This window comes from Colletes latitarsis, chromosome 2, assembly GCF_051014445.1.
Source record: "Colletes latitarsis isolate SP2378_abdomen chromosome 2, iyColLati1, whole genome shotgun sequence".
Taxonomy (NCBI): Eukaryota; Metazoa; Arthropoda; class Insecta; order Hymenoptera; family Colletidae; genus Colletes; species Colletes latitarsis.
Window position 1 is genome coordinate 7,344,270 of NC_135135.1, and position 24,512 is coordinate 7,368,781.

Sequence of the window (24,512 nt, forward strand, 5' to 3'; positions counted from 1 at the left end):
AGATTTATGAGGGGGTTGATTTAATTTTGAAAAATTGATCGTTTTCAATCGATTTAAATTACGCTCTCTCGTGTTATTCCCCGTCGAATTATGCGTTCACTATATCTTACTTATAGTCACAATACACTAAAGTGGGTATTGACGAACTGGGCACCCTACATCGTGGACACATTGTCTTCAATTGACTGAATTGAAGATGAAGAGCTGGCAGACTTAAATGGGAAAAACTGATTGTTTGTAATCTGTTTCAATGGTCTTTTCCGCATTATTCTCCGTCGAATTATACGTTTTACTTCTATCTAGGTAGAATCTCTACGTAACCGAGTCCCTCATTACAAATCTATCGACTTGAATAAGAAACACCGATTATTTTTAATCGATTCCATTGGACCTTGTTCGTATTATTTTCCATCTAATTGTATGTTTTACTTATAGTCGGTTATACTGAAATAAATGTAGAAAAACTGAGCTCCCTAGCATACTTTGTCTTTAACTGTACTCGTTACGATAGGCAGACTTAGATAAGAAAAACTAATTCTTTCGAATCAATATTTCATTATATTATACTCTGTCATCTTAAATTTTTAAATACTATCTCTAGTTAACCGGTTTCAAGCTTAACAATTTTTAATCGATTTCTCTTTTCATACTTCTAGTTCAACTATTTAGAAAATTTTTTTCTGATCAGTTACATGGAAGTAATTAATGAACCGCTTAAATTATTTATTGGATTTAGGTTTCAGAGATAGAATATTTAAGAAAATGTAAATATATGAAAATAACAATTGTCGAGGTAGGCATTTTCTATTCGTGTCTGAGTTCAAGATTAGTAATTGGCAAGCTAATCTATTCAAGCACACTGTGCAAGGATATTACACACATATACGGTTTCAAGTATTGAAATTGTCATTAGTCGATTGGATTCGATCGTAGGTTGCGTCGAGGTACTTGGCTACTATTATAGATGACTTTCAAGCTGCAACAAAAATGTTATAATAATTGAGAAAAGTCGATAATCCATGTTTCGGAACTTTTAAACATAGGTTACTCTAGTTTGCGCTAACCTGTATCGTTTCTTATTGTTTCAGGTCAGTGGTGTATACTTCCCAGGCTTCTGAGACAGGGTGGCATGGCTCGTTAATGTGAGTTGAATGATATTTTCGTACGCGACGTGCGACATTTTCTTTGTTATGCCGCGAGACTCGTCGGTTTCCGCGTATTTTTAGCGACGTCTTGGACGTATAGGGCTTAATCCGCGCGATATTATTTTTGGACAGGATCCAAAACAAAGCATGCAAAGCATGCCCGTTAGAAACGACGTAGAGAGAGAGAGGGTTGAGCGAGCGCGTGGGGTTCGGCGGCGCGCTTTACTCCCCGTCGTTTTAGGGGATGAACGATGCGAGACATCGATAATCGCATTTGTTGTACGACCGACGGCACGAAACTTTCGGAATTTCGTCCGGCCAAGAAGCAAGGGAAGTTTACGACTTAGGAAGTATTATACAATATTATTCGAATGCTCGTACAGTTCCCCTTATTTCGATCTGCGACCCCTGTTTCCTAATTCCTAAGTCCTCGGTTTCGTAACGAAATCTCATCCATTCCGATGCCTCCAGTCTCGTATCAACCCTTAACTGATCGTGATTTTGGTTCGAGTCTTGCTACGTAAACACGGCGAATTATTTCGAATTTTTGGGAAAATTTTCACATCGTTGTCTGTAATTGAATACGAAGCATTTAGAATGATTTCAATTATTATTTATTTCTTATACGGTCCTCTTGGAATGCAACAAAATTTGAAATTATACTGGTTATTTGCTTTTGAATACTTGGTATTATACGTGATAGCATTTGAAAAGCTTAGTGCAAGCTGAGAATATTTCTTTTTTAGTTTGGAATTTTTTCATACCCTTTTAATATTGTATCATTCGATGTTTCATGCTATTCTCTAATAAAAATTACTGATGATAATCAGGTAGAATTCAGTAAACGTTTCGAAGCCTGAAATATTTCAAAGATTTCAAAGATTTCAAAGCTTAAGGAAAGCTGGACATATTTCTTTTTTAATCTGGAATTTTTTCATCCCCTTAAATATTGTATCATTCGATGTTTCATGCTATTTTCTAATAAAAATTACTGGTGATAATCAGCTAGAATTCAATGAACATTGTGAAGCCTGAAACATTTCAAAGATTTCAAAACTTAAGGAAAGCTGTATATATTTCTTTTTTAATCTGGAATTTTTTCATCCCCTTGAATATTGTATCATTTAATGTTTCATGCTATTTTCTAATAAAAATTACTGATGATAATCAGGTAGAATTCAATGAACGTTTCGAAGCCTGAAACATTTCAAAGATATTAAAGTTTAAGAAAAGCTGGAAACATTTCAATCTGGAATTTTTTCACCCCCTTGAATATTGTATCATTCGATGTTTCATGCTATTTTCTAATAAAAATTACTGGTGATAATCAGCTAGAATTCAATGAACGTTTCGAAACCTGAAACATTTCAAAAATTATAAAGCTTAACACTACAACTACCGAAGTGGTCAAAATGACCCATTTGCAATTTCTAATAAAAATTGTAAAAACTTTACTCGACTGAATTTTTGCAAATTTATCGCAATTTTCTATAAAGAGAATGAATAAATATTTATTTCCATTGCATTATACATTTCTTCAAGTTTCTATAGTGTTAATTTCTTTGATAATGTCAATAAAAGCTGAAAATAATTCTCTTTAACCGAGAATGTTTTCATCCCCTTTAATCTTGTATCACTCAATATTCGATACTATTTTCTTATAGAAACCACCTATGATAATCAGCTAGTACGCATGGGCCACACTTGGTGGTAAATTTCGTTTTAAAAGCAGTGGTCCCGCGCCACCCCTGTCGCGAGCGTAATAATCCCGAGAAATCTGTACTTTTCGCACATTCCGCGGCACGCGCGTTAATTGCGAGAAACAAGAGGCGAGAGGCTAGAAAACAGAAAGCGTAACGGCGTGGTTTATTTCCACCCCTTCCCGTTGCTTTTTCTCTGTGAAGAACACTCGGCGCCAGAGTGGTAGCTAATAACATAAATGAGGAACACAGCGTGCCGTTGCTTTCTTTTTGCCTCTATTTTTTTCCCCACCCTTGTGCCAGGCCAGCCGCTACGAATAAAGTGGCGAATATGGGGTGTGAAATGCATGTCGGTTTCACGGGGTTGCCCGAGCGTAATAGCGGGGACAGAGGCGAGAGCGCGCGGAGTCGTAGTCGGGCCACGGGTAACGGGGCTCGAGTTGCAGGAGTCAACTTGGCGCTCATTGGCTACTTGCCGGCGACCGCCACTCGCGAAACATTAGTATTCTCTGCTAATTAAAATGTAACTGAAATTGTAATGGTCTGCGTGTGCCGACGATACGACGGGAATAGGGGATGAGAGAGCGCCGCCGGTGGTGGAGCGTTACAACGCGCACACCGTAACGGACGATGTGTGCTTTTTCATGCTCGGCTTGTGGACTGAATAGAGGAAAACGTCCGACCGTTCTGTAAAAAAGACTGCGTCGCTCCGCGATTGTTCCTATTACTTTTACTCCCAACCACCCATCTCTTCCCCCCCTTCATCCTCGTCGTATTATGAATTTTGTTACGATAGTCGCTGGCAAGGGAACGGGGACGGGAATTACACGCGAACGTAGAGTATTCAACGAAACGCGCACGGATCGTTTAATTTCACAACAGTTCGCTTTTTAACCGAACGCACAGCGTATTTCTGAAGCTTCTCGTCCACCTTTGGAAAAACACAGGCTGCCCTAAATATCGCCCCCGCCCCCTCCTGTTTCCAACGATACGAAAAATATTTTATCGGAAGACCAACAGGCTTAGAAAATAATTTTTATCGCGTGGATCGTCGTATAAACTTTCGCGACCGTGTTACTGTCTTTCGAGGTTTATTATCGGAGGACATGTTCGAATGGAATCTCAAGCACGTCACTAATCCGCTCTAACAGGATAGCACAACGTAAACAGTCGTAGGTGGGTGTCGGATAACAATAACAATAACGATAACAATTCGCGAGACGACGCTGTAAAGTTTACATCCTTGCCGAAGGAGGCCGCGTCGAATATTTTATTCGATGTTCGAAAGGCTGTAAATTGTCAGCAAAGCGCTCGCGACGTGTTTTCGTCATTAAAATCAACGAAACAGGTCGCTTTTTATTTCTGTTCGAGCTCGCGACACGGTTTGAAAGAAGTTTTGCGAGCTCCTTCGGTTCGTGACACTGATTCGAGAAAGGAAACGTCTGCTAAAATAATTATAGAGGCTGTGAAAAATATATAAAATAAATGTTCATTCGATTTATAATAAAATAACGTTTAGAGTTTAACGTGAAAACTCTGCATGTAATTACGAAAATAATATCAGAACAGATCCGTGCAAGGGGGTAAGAAATAATTCAAAAACTAGATAGTACCATAATATTGTCAAGATTATACGGTATCTAACTATCTACGGTTACTGAAATTAAAAATATTTTGATAAGGCTACAAAATCACGAATTGTATGTGTTATTCAAAATAGAATTTTATTTAGAGTCTCCCCCTTTTCTCACATCTAAAAATTGTTGCATGTACCACTACTTATCACTAGAATATTTACAGCAATATTCTTAAAGTGAGAAGGTACACTTTTTTATTTAGTTAGGCATCGAAGATGACTAAAAGTCGAAACGATTTAAATTAAATTTAAATATTGAATTCAATATAAAATTTTTAATGGAATTTCTATTTTTGTTATTTCATTTGATCTAGAATCACCAATGTGAGATAGAAAATCTATGCTCTATTATCGACAGTGTGTCAAGCATATTTTCTAGGTCGTAAACATTAAATAAAATTTTTCTGGGACGAATTGGATTCCTGTGGAACTCGAATTAATTGAAATACCTATTATCGAACCTCTGGTATACTAAGATATTATGCGTCGATGGTCAGCAACCGGGCGGATTCTCTCCCTTACGTGATCGAGTACAACCTAGCCCCGTGCAAACCGCACAGAGGGTGGTTTCGGGCGAACGTTCGGGATATTGCTCGCGTTATTGTTCGTATTAATTGATTTTTCCTTCGCCCGCGTTTCATTCTGAAAATTGCTACAAGTTTTCCACCCCTCGGAAAGACGAGCTCGAATCGTTTCTACCCTTTAGGCAGAGGCTTCGCGTTTTTATGTACAATACGTATTAATTTATTTTTATCGAATCTAAGATATTTAAAGAGTATTTCAAATTTAACAGAAAAAATTTAAATTTAACGGAAAAAAACACTTGGGTCTTCGAAATTTGAAAATATTCTTTGTGGGAAAACTAATTATTTGAGAATTGATGTCAACGATCTTTTTTCTTCTTTCTTTTCTGAAAAGTCTTTTCTTGCACTATCATTTATAATTAATAGACTGTGGATCTTTAGACAAATTCATGTAAGTTAAAGAGCTGTTTCAACCCCTGACTGTAATAATTCGTATCATGCTTTAAGTATCTCTTATATTTTTACATATTTAGTGTATTCTGCAATTTTTTTAAAATTAAAGTTTTCCATAAATGCATAAAGATCCGCAGTTTACTCATTAAGGAGACCAGGTAATCAGAAAATCGATTTTAAAAAATTTTTTTTTCGAAAGTAATACTACATATTCAGAAATTAAATGCCAAATGAATTATTTTTGAAATGTTCCTTTATGCACTGAACCTCAGTATGAATCTAAAAACCTCTAATTTCCAGAAAAAAAATTTATAAGACAAGTTTTTTACCTTAAAACCTTAAAATTTAAATAGGTTCAGTGCAAAGCAGGGGTTAATTCGAGTATTTTGCCGTTTGTTACGTTTGATTCCCTCCACTTTGAGAAGAGAAATCACTGCAAAAAAAAAAATAATTTCTATTCGATTAAGTGCTCGCTACATGGTTGTTTGACAACATTTTGCAATAAAAAATTTGTATTCGTATACATTTTAAGCTTTCAAAACATCGTTTAAAAGGAAAATTATTTACAATTAACCGATTTTTTTTCTAATAAGCCCTTACAAAAAGGCTCAATCTGGTTGCCTGGTCCCTTTAACGTCTTTACTTTCGAAGAAGCCTTTATTTGGAATAACGAATAAAGTCAAATTCTAATACGAGTAATTTTTTTCATACCATTTCGATACGGTGGCCTGTCGAGGGGTAGATATTCGAAAAGGGGAGACTCCGTCAGCCGTCTATTCGCGGCGTTTGATATGCAGTTCCTTACGGCCCTTAAATCACATTACCCTCGGTACCCTTTTCACCTCTTTCCGTGTTATCTTCTCTCGTCTTTCGTTCTTATTTTATTTGTTTCGCTTATCCGCGCCGTTCTGGAAGCTCGCGCAGATTTCGCGGCAATTTACTTTATGCGCGTTACGTCGTTTTCCACCGTCTCGCTTCCACCCGGCCGTGCCGTACCTACCCCAGTAGGTATCGTCTCATTCGACTCCGACTCACCCTTACGACGTTCTTATGGGGCTCGCACAAGAACACCCCGTCCGTGCACGTACACGCCGACCCGAAAGCTGTGAGCTCGTTCTATCGTTGGGCCACCCCCCGGCTGTTGAAGCTCTTCTGCACTTATTTCGCGCTAATTCACCCCTCAAGACCGCTTACACGCCCTCCCCCTTCCACGGCATCCACCGAACCGGTTAGCTTTTTTTTCTCACGTGCCGTGAAGCAGTTCTCGTTAAGCGGCTAAGGGTGAACTCGGTAAAGAGGGGTTGTAAATTCATTGACTGACGAAAATACTCCCGCCGGAATTCCCGGAAGCATCTTCCACGAGCCTTCTTTCGTTTCGTCGAAGCCACCCCCACAGGTATCGTGCGTCGAAGGTGTTCGAATCTCCACCGAATTAGGCTAGCCGCCCATTACCTGACTATCCGACGCACGCCACGGTGTTGTACATACTCGAACTACTCCATTAAATAGTCAAAGCGACACTCGATTCTCATTTAACATCTTGATCACATCAGGATTCTTCACTGAGAAGCTAAAAATATTCTTATGATACGATGTTGATTTAAAGATAAGTGACAAATTTTTAAGTAGTAAGAATCCAATTGTCTGAAAATAACGTATTTGGCTTTCGCATATTCTGTTAATTATAATATGTATTTACATTGTCTCTGGATAATTTATTTACGATAGAGCTGTGTCTGCTAGATCAATTTAACCCCTTGACTTAGGATTTAATTCCAAATAAGTTTTCAAACGTATATTGTTTAATTTTGTTTAAATTTGTTCGTACTAGGAATGGCCACGAAAAAAATAGATTTGTTTTACGAATACCTCGTGAATGTAAAAATGTGTTGATTTTAATTTATAAGCCATGATGACGAATGATGGGTTCATAAATGTGAAACTTGACATCAAGAACTTGTAACGAGTCAGACGTGTCATTGTATGGCAAGGGGTTCGACATTGGTATCGTTACATGAATCAAATTCATCATAAATCGTATAATAATATGATTTCTGTAACTCTGTACAAAATTAAAAATTCGCAACATTAACGTAACCTAAATCTAGTAACTTAAAACAACCGTAATTAATCGAAGGAATAACGAAGGAGGGTGGAACCTTGACGTTTCTATAAAAAGTGATCGAGAGCCACGATGTTCGAATTCTTGCGAGGTTCGGCGATTCGGAAAGAAGCGCCATTACCGGATCATTTGCATTTAATACTTGACAAGGGGCCAACAAAGGGCGAGGCTCAGAATTTCCCATCGTAAATAAGCATTACGATATAATTTTCTGTCACAACAATGGCCGCCGGTGGTACAAAAGGTTTAGCCACGAGGCGACCGTCGGCTACTAGCCGTTGGACAATGAGAACGTCCGCGTTACGCCATAAATTGATTTGCGAAAGCGTTCCTGAAAAAGCTCTCTGCTCTCTGCGAGGAGAGTCCGCCGCGCGCCGGTTCGGGGGTGGGGCCGGGCTTTTGAGCTTATACCGCAAAAATTACGTCGCGAGAGGGATTGTATTTATGTTACATAATTACACCACGCGCGAATGGCGGATAGAGGGGTTTGTGGGGTGGTCAGAAGCATAGGGGCGGGGGCGGGGGAGAGAAGGGGGGAGGAGATGCCGCGAGGAGACGACCAGAGGAGGAAAGAGGAGGAAAAAACGCCTGGTCGAGGAAAAGTTTTTCGGCGGCTGGCTCGACCGACCGACCGGCCGACCACCCGGCTAATGAATAGAAATAATTCTCGTGCAATTGTGCTTTTCGGTAGTTTTCAATTAACAGTCGCCTCCCCTACCCCCCGATTCCCTCCCACTCCTTCTCGCGAAGCTTTTGCGCCATTCTCCGCAGCGCCCTTCCACGAACGCCGCTGCGCGAATGGACGAGCTTTAAGTTTTTAAACGAGTCGAACGTACATTTCCTAGATCGTAATTACAGTTTTTTTTTTGGGGGGGGGCAGCTGGAGAGGGGAGAATGGTAATCATTCGCGCCGCGAACGCGGGGTTATATCTCCGCTAGCAACGATTTTGGGGGAGTATTAGGTTACGTGAATTTCGGTTTGGATTAGGTATTGACTAAATAAATAGTGGAAAGTGTAGGTTTATTATTTACCTGTGAAGGTTTAAATATAATACATTTGCGAGTAGAATCGATAGTTGAAATTCGTTGGTCAAGGTTTATAGTGTGTAGAAATAGGATTCCTCTAACGTAGTGCAAGGTGTGCAACGTCCTACTTGGCACTTCAGTCAGCATATCAGTTTTACTCGCTAGTTATAATACCCACTTACTATGTTTATAACCGCATACCAACTCCCCCTTCGATGGTTATATGTATGACTTCCTGAAGAGGGCTATCACGAGAGGCCGATACGTTGACAGATGAGTAATAAAACTTTCCATCGTGTTACTTCCCCCTTTTTTGCCGAAGATCGCTGCGCTTGATATCGAAGCTTTTATTAGACTGAATTTTCACGAATTAAAGAGGGGTCTTGTATTATTAAACATAACTTGGATAACTTTGCAGCGAGTGGTCGTAAAATATTACTTAAAAATAGTTTTCGAGCAAATAATTTGACCTCGCTCTCTTGAGGGGTTAAGTGCAGTATCTTCAAAGGGATACTCCTGAATAATTATTCTAAATCACAAATCAAGTGGATCGAACTAACTTTAACCAAAGATAAAACTATTAAAAATAAGTTGCGTAAACAATTATTTCCACAGCTATTTGCCTCCATATAAACAACTTTCAATCGAGATAAGTACGCATGAAACGCTGGTAGAAATAGCATTAGAGAAATTAAAGTATCAATTAGCAACGCTATGCAGGGTTCCATCGGAGATTCGAGTTGGCATGCAGGGCCCAAGGGCTTAGGAATCGGCGCGCAGAGGCAAATCCTTGTACAGGGAAAGGCTATCGGGTGTCGTCGCGGAAGCTAGGCGGAATCCCGCAAAATAAATCGCGTCTCACTGTCAGTGATCCCCGGTAATATTTGTCTTTTCGCCGGGGCCATTTTACAAGATTCCCTATCTACTCGGCTTTATAAGCGAGGAAGACGAGGAATCGGCCGGCGAGGGGTTGACTCGGACACAAGCGTCGAGTTCACGTGGTGAGACGGGGTTGAAAAGGTATAGGAGGAGGAGGGAGGTGGGCATTCGTGTGATTCCGCAGCGGGGGTGGCGGAGAACGGCCGGCGAAGCTGGTAGGCGGATGGGAAGAGTACACGGGACAGGGTCCCGCGGGATAAAACGGGCTATCAGATGCGAAACCCACTGCGTCGAAATGTAAAAGCTTCCTGACAAATCGGTTTCTATTACCGCGTCGCGGTGGGTCGCCTTTTTATATTGATGGCATTATTTTGCACGGAGACGGGAGACCGTATTTTCTGGACACGTACGCGGTATTCCAGCGACCGAGTACGCGATCAACCCTCGCTTATGAATCCCGGTTATTTGTCGGGAAATTAATGTGCGCTTACCTTCCTGCGGTCGAGCCGGTATATCAAAGAAACGGACTGACATTCGATAAAATTGGTTATTATTACCCTTCTTATTAAGTCCTCAAGGGGTTACGCACCCCGCTCTCTGTCCAGGTGCTTCGTTCCACCCTCTTTTAATATCAGTCCTGGGAACGCTAAACGCTGCAACCTGAATTCCCAAGAAATAATCTCCGTACAATTTTTCCACGGTAACGCATCTAATTGCTGGAAGGTGTTTCTATTTCGTCGACGCACACAAACGTGCACTTCTTTCGGAATTTTACTTACTTAACAATTTATTTTCAAGCAAACGTTCTTACCCAGATTAGTTTAATTGGACTGCCTGCATAATTATTATAAATAGAGCTAACATAGTTCAATCTTTATTAAATTTCCCAAATGTGGTATCTATATAGTTTGAATATTATGGCGAGTGTATGTTGAAGTTGAGTTTGCACTGACAAGTCGTGTAGACGAGGTAATATAGTTAAGACGTAAGCATAAAGTTCGAGAAAATAAATTATAATATAAAAATATTCTCAAATAAATTTGTGACAATAGACACCTACACTATCAAAGAATTAGTGAAAAGTCTAACTGTTAGATAAGTATAAAGAGATGAAAAATCCTCCTACTCCAAATTCATATTAGTATAAATTCTCTGCTGATGTATTAATCCTACATTTGTGTTAAAAAGATGTTAATATTAAACAAAGTAAATTGCATGTCTCCAGTTACCTAAGTAGAGGAAAACCACTTTCCAAAATTATTTTCTTATCATTACAATGAATTGAACGCATCACGTAGGTCTGATTTCCAATTAAACATTTGAAGTATTTTCTAATCGGTTATAGGTCGAAATATTTGTTTAGAACTGCACCGACGAATCTTAGCAGAAACAGTCGATACGAATGACGGATGTCGCGCGGGACTCGAAACGAGCGTCAGACGATGGTTCGTCAAAGGATTAATTTCGATTCCCCAGGTGGAAAAAAGCTTTCCGCGTGCGCGTCCTTTCATCTTCTTTTGACATCGTTTGAAACACGGTCAGGACGTAGGTGTAAAATTCAGAAAAATAAATTGCAAAGGTGTTCTTTTTCTTCTGTAAAAAATCATGAAAAACGTTACGTGGCAGGGGTGGTTGACCGAGGGCGGCCGTCTCTGTCCCGTAGCGGGAAGAATCTTTCCGTCCCACAAAGGGAGGCACCGATGTCCTGAGGATTCGCCAGTCACGTGTCCCCGGTGCAAAAAACTAAGTGCACGTACGTGGAAAGAGGTTGGTGGGCGGATGGGCGAGAAGGTGGCCCGGGGTTGGAGGTAGGCGAAAAACATCCGAAAAGAGTTCCGTGGGGCTTGATGGTGTGAGAAGGTGCAGCCAGACAGTCAGACAGAGGAGACAGACAGACAGACATGCGGGAAGGAATGAAAATAATAATACCCAGCGTGGCCCAGGGCCATAGGTGTCAGTGCCGGCAGGAAGGAAGGAAGGACAGGAAGGAGCGCGTTGAATTTGTCATATGTAAGTTTCACCCTCTCCCGACGCGCACGCACAGCCACCACCCCTAACTCTTGCGCCCTCGCGCCCCACGTATCGTACCGGGAGGATTATTTCAGAAAGGTGCCAGGAATCGGGAGGGACCACGTCGAGATTCGGGTCCTTTGCGATGCAACCGTCCCTTCTGCGGTATTTCTCGCGCGCGTTAGAAAAAATGTCTCCGGGGTATATTGAGATACTGTCACCGAATTTTCTCCCGCAACCCCTTGAGATCGTACCTTGGGCTGCGGACACGCGCGTTACTCTCGTCCCCTTTTTTTCGTTTCAAGGTCGTTGAACCGAGAATCCCCGAATCCCTCTTACCCCTCGACGATGTATACCCGGTTACGTCGTCGATATCGCATTTCGAAATCGACGAATATTTTCCGTTAACCCCGCCGGATGACGTTGTTCTTCGCGCTATCGCATTTACGAGCATTACTGTTTACTCACAGTCGCCGTGGTCGTTTCATTTTTCGCGGATGTCGGGGCCGCGCGTGGGATCGAATTTCGATTGCGGTCGCCTGTAAACAAGTGGCTACCTTTTATTATTTATTACCATTATTCGTAGGCACTCAATCGAAAATACATTAACGTCGATGACTCTTAACGTCTGACATTTTCGATGCTCGAATGTACGAGCGGGAATGATTTCATCAGCACGTTATTAAGTGGGCTTTGATTTTCGATCCTCATTTTGCAAAGCCGAGCTCTTTGTTGCGTAACCGATTCTCCCCCCCCCCCTCTCCCCTATTACATACCTGTCAAATGAAAACATGCTGTTTGCGATACCGTTACTCTAATCATAGTTATTGCATATTTGCTAATTACCGCGTAACTCGTACAGCTGCGACCGTCGTTTCATCGGAACAAATTCGTGTCTGATATTCGTAACCAGGGGCAGAGGGTGGTTGGAACGGAGGAGAGGGAGGGGGAGGGGGGGAGAGGGTGGTTGGAGGCAGAATAATTTTTTAATTCCGGCCTCTCGAGTTACAAAGCGAGCAGTAGGCGCGTTGATAACGTTGATTAATTACGATCCGGCTCTCGATTATCAGGGAATCGTGGGCTTATTTATTAAACGAATATTTGCAGTCACGCTATTATTTACGGACAGGACGGGGCACGGTCAGGTTTTAAAGCGTGAACCGGACGACAGTAGTTGCAGTTTCAGCAGCATACGTCCGACAACACTATTAATTAGGCCTTGTCTTTCATTTTTGTTTAATGATACCAGGCGCAGCTTGCTGCGCGGGAAATCCTTTGTGTTTTCGCTCCCGTTGTTTGGCGGGGTTAAAACCTGAAAAAGCAAAAAGCTCTGGCCGAGTGAGCGGATGCTTGTATACGTTCCATTCAATGGGGTTAGCAACGCAAGTGCACACGCATGCACGCACTCACGGACGGATACACGCGATAGGGTTGGACAAATGAAGTGGATATGACATAATGATTTCGAGAGACTGTGTATCGCGCAGCTTGTTACCAGTCGGATGGACCGCAGCCGCTGCTTGTTCGTTAAAGTTTTCGCCTCTGCCCATAATATTAATTACGGTTAATCACGCCGCGCGGGAAAGACGTCGATCCGCGACCCTTTTCTATCCACGATCTCGTAACGATTGGATTCCAAACGCTGCCCTCGGTTAATTATCGGTTAATTGAAACTAAACGAGTTTACTAAATCGAAAATTTTCACTTGGTTCGGGATCGTTTTCTCGATCGTTCGACTCTCGCGGACGCACGAGCGAACCGGGATCGAAATCCCGGTCCATTAACGCGATCGTTGGTACTCTTTTCTCCCTACAGAATTAAATCACGGTGGCCTGGATACGTGTGTACCGCGGCTACCGGAAAAACGTTCAGAGTCCCCCCTCCACATTTGTCGACCCCAAACACAATAATTGCCCGACCTTGATCAATAAACCGCGATCATGTTTATAGAACGAGAACAGCAACGTCGAGGCGAGCGTTCCGTTCGATATTTATAGGTTGGATGTTTCGTCGTGCTATTGTCGGTACATCGAACGTAAGAAACGAGTTCTGTAAACATAATCGTTCGCGATACACGGACAGGGGGGTTTCGTATCCAGGAATACCGAGGTTTCAACGAACGATTCACGCGGCAGAAATGGTTTGTCGCAGTACAGCGACCTATTATAGCGCCTATCGTCTTCGCTTGTTTTTTTCCTACGTTCACAACCCTCTGGCCCTTCCACGGTAAACAACAGGCATACCCCCATCCCCCCTGGCACAGCCGTTGCCGACCCCGAGCCGTGCCTCCCACTTGCAAGGCACCACCCCTCATCAGTCGGTCTGTACAAATATACTATTGTATTGATCCTATACCATCTCCACCTCCAACGTTCTCCTTTTGTTCCCGAGTATCCTCGTTTTACATTTTAGCCGCTTCCGCGAAACAACTAATGTGCGCCGAGTGTGTTGACAGTAACTGTCTCGCTATTGTTGCACCCTCTCGCTCTCGCCTCGCCCCGTTCACCCCCTCTGTAGAGGGTGGCTGGCGTTGGATCATCGCGCCGTGTGCACAGGCCTCGCGGCGTTTTTCCGTTCGATTCTTCTCCCATTTCGCGATAAATCGGCTTTCCATCCTGCCCCGGGACTACCGTGTCCTCCGATCGGTGCCTCTCGATCACCAACGCGAGCCTTGGATCCACGCACACCGAGCCGATCGCGGTAAAAAACATATTATCGCTCGCATATTATACCCTGCCCTCTTTTCACACGCTTCGATTTAACCTTTGCTCGTTGAAAAATATCGGATCTTCAATTCGTATCGATTCTTCTCGAGCAGTTTTAATCTTTGGAGCTTCGAAGATCTTTTGAGACTGGCATTCTGGATCGACGGTTCTGAACCTTTCGCGAACCCATAAATTGTCTATAAAAACGAAACTTTGTTTTTAGATAATTGGAAAGTAGTACAGCCTCGATTTGTCGTAGAATTTATTTTTGCAGGTTTATTAAAATTGAAAACTCCTAGCAAGATTTATTTCCTTTATCATTCAATCTTGAGAATTAATTTTTTTAACTCCTTTAAAAAATATAAGATTTAAAATAAGCGTCTTATATTTGAATCATATAATATAATTGAAGAAAGGTATGTACGTTTAAAAATGATTTTCGCATGTGAAAATTCGAATTTTGGATTTGTAACAAACATTCCAATTACTATCGTTTTTAGGTCTATTAAAAACTTAACACGGTCTAGATGACAATAGAAGGTCATAGAAAAATTAGATGTATATTTTCCAGAGCAATCTTTCTTCTAAAATGAGATTAAGGCTCACGAGTGTAATTAAACTCTGCTTTAATTTATTTTCATGGTTGGTGTATACAATTCCCCGGTATAATGTTAACAAGATTATGTATAAGCGTAGTACTAACGTATTATATAATTTCATATTTGGCTAATCTACAGTGCAAGAAATAAATATATAAACTACTGGAAATGATCCCGCAAAAAAATGGGGAAAAAAATATTACTTGACTAACTGGCTGAATGTGTAATATATTGGTAAAAAAAGTCGATGCGTAAAAGGTTCTCCTACGGATAGTTTTCGAGTTATATAAGGTCAAATGTTAGTAAACTAAGTTCATCCGCTGAGGGTAACCCTCGAGGTAGAGTAGTTGTTGCGAGTTATCGTAGCTTAAATTTTAATTTTATTACCTATTTTATCCCCATATATGCGTGTTAGCGTATATTTGTACGTACTATGAATTGCATAGGATCTTTGCACATTCATCGAGTCCTTTTTTATTAATTTCAATCTAACGCAGTTTTAAGTAATCGCTCGTTGGAATATAACCGACGCTTTTCATTTCATTTGAAATCAAATTTACGAAAAGCCCACGAGTCTGTTTAAATAAAATGTTTTTGGACACTGAAGATAGCCTGCAATAATTATTATAAAAAAACTTTAATTCCGTATATTTTAGAATTAATCTTCTTCCAATCTCGAGCCATGTGTTCTTTGGAAAACATTAGTCTTCTATATTTGTGGCTATCTTTTAGCTTTCGGCGATGATTTCATTCCTTCTTGCTGATATAATAATTTCATACAAAGCTTCGTTAAATGATACTTATCGAAACATTTAAATTACGTTTATTTTTCATACCGTTTACAGACTTGGCAAAGTTGGAAGCTGCTCGAAGTAATTTAGAGGGTTGGTATATTTACGACACGCACTGTAAGCGAGCCAAGAATAAAATTATACACCTGGATGAATGTGTTCACTCTCTACACTTATACATAATCTCGTTAACACTGCACTCTAGAATTTAACCCTCTTTACTTTGTATTAAGGCAGTGGTTCTCAATTGCAATCATATAACTAGACTACGGAAGTTTATGCATTTACGAAAAATTAAAAAATATAAGATACGAATATTTAGGGGTTGAGACAACCCTCTAGAAACCTCTCATTTCATTAATTTTATTAATAAAACCAAGAATTTGCATAAAAATCCACAGTCTACATATAACCCTTCTCCCCCCTATTATAAAATGTTACGCAGGACATACTGCTCGTTTGCTACAATAGTAACTATCCTACTATCCCAACATTCTAAGATTCCATACCTTTTCGCACAACAAAAAACACCAACCGATAAGAATATTCGTCTAATTATCTGTTGATCTCATCGACGTGAAGTGGCAAAAACTTTGATACGCGGAACGGCCAGCGAAAAGATTTCGTAAATCCGTGCTCGGTGGTTTATCGGTTTTATTGCCCGGTGGCCGATGTTTCGCAACAACAGCAGCAACAGCAAGCACGTAACGTGCATTAATACGAACGAGCAGCCGAGAAGTAAGACTGGCGAAAAGGGGGAGGGAGTTTATATCGTGAAGCGAGCACGCGATGACGTGATTCTATCGATTATTAAACGAATAATATGCAGTCGCTCGCACTGCCCTGTACCATGTGCATCGAACCACACAGGCAATTTGGGTATGCATCGTATGCATGAGTTTATGATCGCGCGAAAATCCGGAATGTTCGGCACGGAGTGATACGATGGAAACGAAATAGAGTTCCTGCGAAACTAATTTCATGGAACGGTTACAACCGACGCCTCGAAAATGCCGTTGTGGTATTCTAAAATTAGGAGCCACACGGAACGAGGGGGAGGGAACTTTTTTCCGCGTTTCGACGCCGCGATGGGATACGCGGTGGATTTCTTTTTTTCTTTCATTCCCCACACGGCGATGCACAACGAATCACGGGGGCCCGATGATCGAGACAACCCCTACGAGACGCGCGAACTCTTCGCCTTACGGAATCAACCCTCGAAACGCCTTCGTTCATCGACAAGATATCCAAGCCATTCGAGTTCAAAACAAGCTCGAAATATTTTGAGTCGTCCAGAGTTAGCGACACGCAGGGAATTAAATAAACTTCCTCCACATACGTGGGACGATCCCTGCCAGACGGTTTCAGCCACCGTCGTGGAATGGAAAAGAAATAACAAACCGTAAGATGGTCGTTTCCAGATTCGTCGAGGGTTAAACGTAGCGTGCTGTCGGAGGATGGTAATTTTCGCGATGGAGCGTGCCGAAACCTCTTGGACGCGGGTCCAAACAGGTATCGTAACGATCGTAAACGCATCGAGGTCGAAGTAACCTGCAAGGTAACGAGCAAAAAGGATTGCACTAACGAAGTGCCTGACGGGTAACTTGCCCAAGCCCCGGGACCGGGGCAATAATGTCCCCCGGTTGGTAAACTGGTGTTTGCACAACTCTTTGTCCCAGAAGTACACACAGGCGCGGGACACAAAGGCGTACGTGCACGCGCGTGGAGGCAGACAGGACGAAGAGCAGCGTGTGTAGAACGGACCGAGGACTCCTGGCCACCCCGTTCGGACCTAAGTTTTTTTTTCTGTTGTTGTATGCATAATAGCATTAGGATTCATTAGCAATCAGAGATGGACCGGCCGGACGCCGGTGGATTGTTTACCGGGAGGTCAGTCGGCTTCGGTCCGCGACTCTTCCACGGACGACCCCGTTGCAACCCTCTGCAACTGGTCCCGACGTTCTGCATCGTTGGAAACGACCGGTGATTTCGTCGCTCGAAGAACGTCCCGGCGCGTCGAGATGCTCGAATTTTCACGGTGGCAAACGAATCGTGATTTTTACGAGCGCGCGGACGAGTTTGCAAAAATTTGTTCTTAGTTTGTTCCCGTTCACGTACGGGAAGAGCCAGCCCCCGACGAGCGTGGGTGTGCGTGTTTATCGAAACAACGAGGTATTGTCGGGCACGCGGACGTGTACGTACGCCGAGAATAAATTACTCGACGGTTGTTAGGACTAACAATGAACGAGCCTGTATCAATTTACCTGGAATCGAGCGACAGCGGTGAACTTTCGCGTAATTTCTATCTACGAGGAGAGACCGCCGCGGCGTATTGCGCGAAAAGGTAATAGGAACGCCGTCGATACGCGTCTATTTATAATTTTGTCTCATTCATTCGAAAAACAATCAAACGCCGCGAAATCGCGCGTAGCCGTTGCGTTCGTCGAAGGGCGGGTAGGTGGAAGGGGGACGGGACCGAGGGGGGAGGAGATAAAACGACAATGAAAATACATTTGCAGGCAAAAGCGACAGGCCAGCGAGATAGCTTACGCTTCCTGGAAAGAGGCGAAGGTTGTCACTTTACTCGCGCGAGCTACAGGACACACGGGCACCTCGTATTCTGTTTAGTTTGCCGTTCAACTCCTAGCAAATATCATTCCGTGTCGTTCAATGGTCTGCGCGGAACAAATATCGCCTAAGTGTCCGCGTAGACCGACCAAATCGACGCGGAAAAGAGTCTCTTACTTTTCTTGTCCCCTGACAATTACGACCGTTTGCCTGGGCGATACTGACCCACGGTTTCATCTGATACTTCCGGCTACTTCGATCATCGATCGACCATTTCGTTTGCGAATTATTAGGTAATTGTCATACTATGAACTTCAATCAACAGCTTTCTTGCGATATAATTTTTTATTCGCTGAAACAGTCGTTTAATGCTGCAACCTTTAGTTCAACGTTTCATGAGTTTTTACATTTCAGTAATGCAATTGAGTTTTTTCTCGCAAAAAATTAGGTAAAGGCTACTCCGAAATTTTTTTTTTGAAAGTTTATAGTCGCATCAACTGCAAAGGTTATTAGCGATTGTACTAAGAATTGCGGGACGGTAAGGGTAGGTGATTGGGTGATGTGTTACCAAAAGAGTCTTCATAGTTTGTCTAGTAATCCAATGGTGTTGCAAAAATTTATCACTGCATTTTGGTGTGATGACGATGCAAGTAGTTCCGTGAGGATAGCCGTAATGTTCAGTTTTCTCCTTGTTTATATGATGTGATCGATGGTTAGGTGTGTGTTGCATATTTCGCAGGTAATAGGAGGATTATTGTTCAAGAGATGTGCATGTGATAATTTGCTGTGGCCGGTTCTGATTCGCGTTAGTGCTACTTGCTGTTTTCTATTCAATTTGGGGTTTGTTGTAATGTCGTAGAAGTTGTGAATTGATCTATGGAGTAAGCTTGCTTTGTGGCTTTGCCATATCCGGTTCCAGGATCCTTTTCACAAGAATACGATGTGCCTATTGATATCTGCGAACGTGTTGAGTATCGGGTGGTGTTGTTATCTAGGGTTGATGCAATGTTCGCTTCCAGGTCAGCCATTTCGTTTCCAAATATGTCCTTGTGAGATGGGATCCATACTATTGTTATTGTTAAACAATAGTTTTGTTGGATTTGATCTTCGATCGACCCTTTCGTTTGCGAATTATTAGGTAATTGTGATACTATGAACTTCAATCAATAGCTTCCTTGCGATATAATTTTTTATTCGCTGAAACAGTCGTTGTTTAATGCTGCAAACTTTAGTTCACGTTTCACGAGTTTTTACATTTCAGTAATGCAATTGAGTTCTTTTTTGCAAAAAATTAGGTAAAGGCTACTCTGAAATCATCATTGTTTTTTAAATTTATTATGAAGTTTGTCATGTACAAAAACAGACGATAGTCGCAAAAATGGAGGTTCAATCTATAGGGAAGATCCTTTATCTATCAGGAGTTTATTTATTTATAGGTACTTTTTAAAAATTGTTTGTATTATTTTTCTGCTGTTCTTTCATTTATTTAGCCCTTAAGGGGCCATTCTACTTTCATGGCAAGAAAGGAAGATGTTTCTTTGTGAATTTTTTTTGCGGGTTATTAAAGAGCGATTAATTCCGGATTTTGTGGATATATTTATTATATATTTAACTATATTTACGAATTTTTGCAACGCATAATATCTATTGATTACGCAGTTTTTGTTGATTAACGAACAACAGTTTTTACGTACAGCACCCGACTGCGTAGGTAATATTTTGCGAACAAGTTATTCGAAATCCAAAAACCAAAGATATTCTTAATGTAGATAAGTTTGGTTATCGCATAAACTAAGATCTTTTCAAAAACACGAAAAATGGCGCAATGGTAGTTATTTTACGAAAAAATACTGAATATTTTCATATATTCGGTTGCTTTTTTGTTAATAAAAGAAAAAGTGTTGCATATATCGCAATTATCCTGGTTCATGCTATAGGGAGACCAGTTCTAAAGATACTGTATAAATTTGATGTTGATATCTTGAATAGTTTTTATGTTATTGTCTACGCGGTGTCGAAAAATGTAGTTTCAAAAAAAACAGCATTAAAGGCCCCTTAAATTGATTATTGGAGCCACTGTGGCCCTTGGCAAGTTTAAATTAATAATTATTTAATATATGTCAATGTAATCATTTGAAAATTTTTGTAATACTCCATCAGTTTATTAGTTTTTAAATGCTTTAAAGGAAAGTTGATTTCCATTTATCAATTTAATAAAACATAAGATAAAATAATTCAGTTAAGATTGAGAGTCCACTTTAGAGTAAATCTTCCTACGAATTTGAATTCCCAAGTTCAAATTCGTATCTTTGTATAAAGAATGCAACACCAAACAATAAATGAAAAATAGAAAACCAGTCGAGAAAATAGACGATCTAAACTTTCCAGTGTTATGAATATTGTCACACTGTCCTTTTTCCAATACCTAATATTATAAATTAACAAGAATAATATAATATTTTTTTGCTTAGCACGAATTATCAAAATTAATTCTAGAAAATCAGTAGAAATTTATTTGCAAAGACCCTCATTTTTGGGAATTCTGTTAGTTGTTTAAGTTAATTAGCTACGTACAATGGTCGTAGTAATACCGTGAAAATTGTTCTTAACAGAAATTTCTCGCTACAAATTTACATTTTAAATTTACATTTGCCTTTCTACCAATGAATATCTAACGAGAATCGTTTTCACAACGCTGCTATTAGTGTTGTATGTAACTAATTAATTTAAGGAACAACGTATATCAATACTAAACTCGTACCAATATTATCGATATTAGAGATTTTAAACACTAGCCACGTAAAATGGAAAAGGGCTCCAAAGGATTTTCTCCAAGAAAGTGTGTGCAATTACAAATTAAATATACTTATTTATATTGCATCTTTCGATCAAACAAAAATTACAACGTGAACAAAACCTGGAAATATAATCGAAAATGTGAACTAGCACTTTTCGAGTTATGTATGACTATTTTACATAAAAAATTAACATGTTTCTTTTCACATACAACATGCAATGTTTCACAGCAAAAATTCAATGACCCCTAAGTAACCCTTAAGTGTCAAACTATTTAGTAATACAATCAACGTTTAAATAACTTCCATTATTACAAGAAATTAATAATTTCGTACGGGAAAATAATTTAAAATTTCAAGTGCATCGTGATCCAATAAAATTTCGTTTTCTTTCGTAGCAAGAAGTAGCAAAGAGGGGGAAAACAGTTGTATTTTTGCTGTTATTCCGTTAGTCTGCATCTTTTAAACGTTTGCGCGAATCGGTGCATCGCATCGGTTCGGGATCAATCGGAAAGTGTAAATGATTGAAAACGACCGATTAGGTCGTCGACAAAGGACGGAGACCGATTATAGAGACTGCGAACCGATACCATTGTATTGGTAAACGGCGTTCATTATAAATAGGAGCACGACACAAAGCCAGAATAAATATCGTGATATCCCGTTTCCGCGGGATGACCGAGGCCGCTGTTTATTTTATCATTTTTCCATGAGATTTCAACGAAGTGTAAATACTGCGGAAAATGCAGGAGCACAAGCGACTAAACATAACGATTATAAGCGCCCGGGGCTTCGATGTGCTGCTGCGGCTTGTTTTCAATGCAGTTGCATTGAACTGCCTCCGCTGCATTCCGACTCTCCGTGCCTCATCCCCATCGTTACCGTCCAAACTGGGGCCGCTGCGCCCTTTGTAAAACGTCGTATTGACCTAAAAAACGTAAAATGAAACAGTCAACTTGATGAAGTTCGTCGAGGTATCGTAATTGCATCGCCCGGAGTGTGCTTTGAGCTTTTCCGTCACCGTCCCCCTCGGTCCTCTGTCTCGTAAGGGGACGCGCATTGTTATCAGGTTGTCAGAAATTATTTAAAAAATTAATTCACCGTGCTGCAGGGAACGCTTCCCCCCCACGGGATTTTCATATTATTTGACCGATTCGCGATTCCCGTGTCTCGAAGCTGTTTCGAAATCGACGTCCGTCGAACCGACCGGGTTTCGAGCATTATTCCTCCGGGTTCGTTCGTTTCCGCGGGGCGTTTTGTACTCCTCGAGCAGGAACGAATCGTTTGTCACCGCGGCGCTTAACGCGGCTTACGACAGTTTTAGTTATTCTTTTGACTTTTCAAACGGCGAACAGATGTGCCGCATGGCGTCCGCCTCCCCCGACACAGGAGAAGTTTCCCTGTAGTTTTATTAGCAAATTCGGCGGCGCGTTTCCGATTTTTATGGCCGTGTCGCTCTATCCGAGAATCCGCGCCAGCTTTGGGGGGAAACGATCTTTAACGCAAAGGGTGATCGGAAAGTGTTCGAAACGATACGACAATTTATCGGAGAAACACGAAGTTTCGGTCGCCTTTGAAATATTTATTATTTGTCAGTTTAACGTGGGGAAAAATCATTCGATGGAACGCGAAAAAGAAAACGCCGATATTTGAACTCTGGTTCCAATAATTTAACAAATATCGTTTCGAATAAAATTTTGTTGGCTTATGAAGAATTCATCGGTGCAGAATACAGTACTTTTTTCGTTTTAAAAACTGGAATCATCTTGAGTGTTTTCTAAACTATATTAATGGATTTAATAATCTGATGGGAAAGTACATATGTGTTTCCTCAGCATTAAAAATGCAATTTATTGACAGATCAAACAAAATTTAACGAAATGAATTACGTAGTATGTTAAAATATTGTAAAGGAAGTACGTTTATTAAATTCCATGGTGCTCGATACGAAATGAATATAAAAATATTTTCATCGAACCCAATTAGCAAAAGAGATGAAACATTAGTGTGTACACAATCGTCGATAAATGTGAATACTTTACGGACAAATAAGCGTTTGAGATACAATTAATCGACGAAGCAGGTAAAGGTATGCAAACAATAGTAATTGTGCACAATCGCTGATACTTCGCGTTCGCGGTATCGCAAACCAGTTGTTGAAATAAAAAATACAATATTTCTTTCCAAGAAACGAATACTGCAAATACCTGAAAACACTGGAGATTACTTTTAACAATTATTTTTACCCCGATGGCGTTAAAATCGAACATGGATCCACGATCGTTTCGTGTCTAATATATCATTTCATAAGCTCGCTCGACATTCTCAGATGGACGAGGATAAAATTCGTAACTTGGAAAATGAGAAACTTAATTCAACTTTGGACGTATCAATAGATAGACTCCAGAAAGGAAACCGCTATCTCTGCTATTAGAGTAGTTACATGACAAAACGTAATTTACAGTTAAAAATTATGAAGAAAAATCGTGGACATTCCACTTGAAGGCGTGCACGTTTCTGAATTTTTTCAGAATTTTTGTGTACAAAACTAAGAAATTAAAAAATGTGAAGTTTATATTAACCTTTAAAGATATAGTAGTCTTTTTGTTTCATTTTTACTTTCATAGCGATAAAAGTAATCGAAAAAATAGTTTAGCAGAATTATTCTTTTTGCAGTTTTTGAAGACCAACATGCTTAAATATAAATTTTTAAATAATTTATTATTTCTCGAATACAAAATATTCAGAAAAAACTATAAAAATAATAAGAAATGTATACAAGTAAACGCGTCTTTTAGACTCTTGTATATAATTTCATATTACTATGACATTTTTAGGATAAAATTTTTCGGGGAATTCCCAAGAAATGCAAAATTTTAACAAAAAAGTTCTCCGAATTGAAAGTGCATATTGCTTTAATTAGTTTTATAAAAAATTGTTTAGTCGACAACCGACCGTTGCAACTGTAACTTTCAAATTTATTATTCAATAGTTATACAGGGTGTTCGGCCACCCCTGGGAAAAATTTTAATGGAGGATTCTAGAGACCAAAATAAGACGAAAATCAAGGATACCAATTTCTTGACAGAGGCTTCGTTAATAAGTTAGTAAGTTATTAAAAACTTAAATTAAAACATTCCAAATCATTCTGAAAAAATTATTTTCGATTGCAGGAGTCGATTAGAATCAGTTTTGGTCATTACACATACCCTTGAATTCCTACGCATTTTCAAGAAAAAAATTCAAGAATGTGCCTAAATTTTTCAACAAAAAAGAAAAATTTCAAATCGTTCTGGAAAAATTATATTCGGTTGGGGGGGTCAATTACAATAATTTTTGATGAATAGACCTACCCTCGAAATCCTACCCAGTTTCTAGAAAAAAATTCAGTACGGTTGAAACTTTAAACGTTAATAACTTTTTAACAAAGCCTCCATCAATAAATTAGTATTCTTGATTTTCGTCTTATTTTGGCCTCTACAATCTCCCATTAAAAGTTTTCCCAGGAGTGGCCGAACATCCTGTAAATAGGATTTGATTTATTTGATGTTAACAATTG

The 24,512-nt window shown here is 40.2% G+C and overlaps 1 protein-coding gene across 17 annotated transcripts in view; it reads left to right on the plus strand.

Moving 5' to 3' along the window:
- The window catches only part of Foxp (forkhead box transcription factor P), a 408,547-nt gene that overhangs the window by 105,442 nt on the left and 278,593 nt on the right, over window positions 1-24,512 (plus strand). For 3 of the 17 annotated variants that reach the window (XM_076779178.1, XM_076779169.1, XM_076779160.1), the window contains exon 2: window positions 1,089-1,142. The exons of the other annotated variants lie outside the window; for them this stretch is intronic. The gene's annotated coding sequence lies outside the window, so the exon portion shown is untranslated. The remainder of the gene's footprint in view (window positions 1-1,088; window positions 1,143-24,512) is intronic. 17 annotated transcript variants of the gene reach the window in all.